The sequence below is a fragment of the Frieseomelitta varia genome, unplaced genomic scaffold (genome assembly GCF_011392965.1).
Source record: "Frieseomelitta varia isolate USP_RPSP 00005682 unplaced genomic scaffold, Fvar_1.2 scaffold_506, whole genome shotgun sequence".
Lineage (NCBI taxonomy): Eukaryota > Metazoa > Arthropoda > Insecta > Hymenoptera > Apidae > Frieseomelitta > Frieseomelitta varia.
The window spans coordinates 81,981-84,156 of NW_025110264.1; the positions used below are offsets into that span (position 1 = coordinate 81,981).

The 2,176-nt window shown below is 36.7% G+C and overlaps 1 long non-coding RNA gene across 1 annotated transcript; it reads left to right on the plus strand.

Moving 5' to 3' along the window:
* Nucleotides 1-320: 320 nt before the first annotated feature.
* Nucleotides 321-1,272, plus strand: LOC122533216. The gene is made up of 2 exons (XR_006307658.1): nucleotides 321-450; nucleotides 620-1,272. It is a non-coding gene; the product is annotated as an uncharacterized LOC122533216 (long non-coding RNA).
* The last annotated feature ends 904 nt before the right edge of the window (nucleotides 1,273-2,176 follow it).

Here is a 2,176-nt window from a genome sequence, read left to right on the forward strand (position 1 = left end):
CAGTCGTCGTTTGCTGAATTTCCTTGACGAGTTTCGATTGTTTCTCTCTTTTTTTTTTTTTTTTTTTTTTACGTTTTATCTAAACGTCGCATCTAAAGTGAACGTTCGAAGGTTTTACGGAATTTAGTGACTTTTATGGACATTCGTCTTCGATATTGGCGTTATCGGTGGCATTGAGGAGGTGCACGCAAATTGTAAATACGTTGAAACGCATTGCAGTACGAAAATTCATACTTTTGCCTATATTTTATGCGAAAGAACTGTAACGATAATTGTTTGATAACAGCTATCGTTGACATTGGTAGTTAAATAGTCGGAGAGACTGCATTGCTATCGCGGAATTGCATTAACGTTCCACTTGTGTTGCAGTTAAGGTGTACTTAAGGCGAACTTTGTTGAGCGTGACACAATCCTGCCGACAGTGAAAATAGATTAAAAATTCCATTACGGGTAAATATTTATTTACTTTAAAAATTGTCTACAAAATATCAAAGATACGTCTTGCGCTAATGCAAACTGAGTTATAAATTATTTTCTCGGCCGTGAAGAGAAAGATTTTCACCAAGTACCGAGGATATTTCGAAGCTGCAGTGTATAATGTCTCCTTTATTTTGCAAAGACAAAGAAATCAGAAAGCAATGGAAGACAGTTCAACGTCCATAGACAACGTTCAATATGGCTGTGTTCGAGTAACGTAAAAATGGATCTTGAGTCAACGTATCCTTGCGGCATTTGTCTGGGAAAGTCTTCCCTCTTGTCCTATTACTCGGGTCAAACAGTCGATTACTTTTACTGCGCGGTCGTTCATGCGATACGACGATTATAGTGATCCGTCGACCGTCATTTACGACTAGTAAATATAATTTTTTACGTGGAACAAATAGGATTGTCTCCCCAAGTACGACCAACAGCAAAAACTCCCTTCATTTAACACGAGGTAAGGTTCCATTCAAGCTGAAGATTTCGGTTTCTGGGGTCACCGATGATCCTGTGGATTTAATACGTTGGAAATCATTCTCAGAGATTTCTGAAATACCTTTTTCAAATACCTTTGACAAATGAGAGGGATTATATTCTGAGAAACTTCACGTTTTTGAAATCTTTCGATGATTGGCTTTTAAAGTTTCATCAATTATTGTCATAGCAAGAATATGTTATATATGCAACACCGACTGTTTCTCATAATTTTCGCCAAAGTGAAATCACACAAAGTTTGTCACGTATAAAAAAAAAAAAAGAAACAATCATTAAGTATGAAATTGTAGAAACTAATGAAATAAAAGTACTAAATATGTAAAAAGTATGAGTGTAAATTTAATAAATAATTAAACTTATTATAATAAACTTAATAAATATTTAAACTTATTATAATGCATTTTTCGACGGACAGTAGTCGCTGAAAATTATCTATACGATACTAGCCATCGGTTATCAACCCTGAGAATCGTGCAACGCTACAGTAACATTATCGATCATTCTATTTTCATTTGCTTTAGCAAGAAGATTTATCTCTTTTATAGCTGATTTAGAATCGTTGTTACGAATAAATTACTAATGTATTCTATAAACGAACAACGATAAAACTCAGAACATTCCCTGAGATTTTTATTTAACATCACTTACTTGTATTTCGTAGTCGCACGCTAACGACTATTTGAATATAAAGAAATTCCTCAACGGATAGATAACTTAATCAGTGGTGATAGCAACTACACACAGGTAAAATATTTGTATCATCGTCATTCGTTAGCGATTCGACAAATTTTTCTTTCACATTAACTTTTAAACATTTCCTGACTTTCGAGGTATTTGCATAGATACTTACAGCTTGGCAAATCTACAACTCGATCCAGTCTACCGGCATCCTACAATTAGCACTAATCTCGGTAACGCCTCCTCTTGAAGAAAGAAAGAAAAAAAAAAGAAGAAGAAAGGAGAGGATGGAATGGAAAAACGATAGGAAAGGGAAAGAACGAGAGGGAAAACGCGAGGGAATCAGGACCCAGGGCCGGTACAGGTTTCGGGGCGCGAACGCGCATCATTAATAATATCCCTGCCTCCTCGCGTCTCCATTTTACACCGCTGACAATGGACAACTGTGTAACAATAATGTTCCGGGTTCCCCGTGTATGACCACGAGGGGACGACGTGGCGTGGTGGTAACACTGTCCGTCCA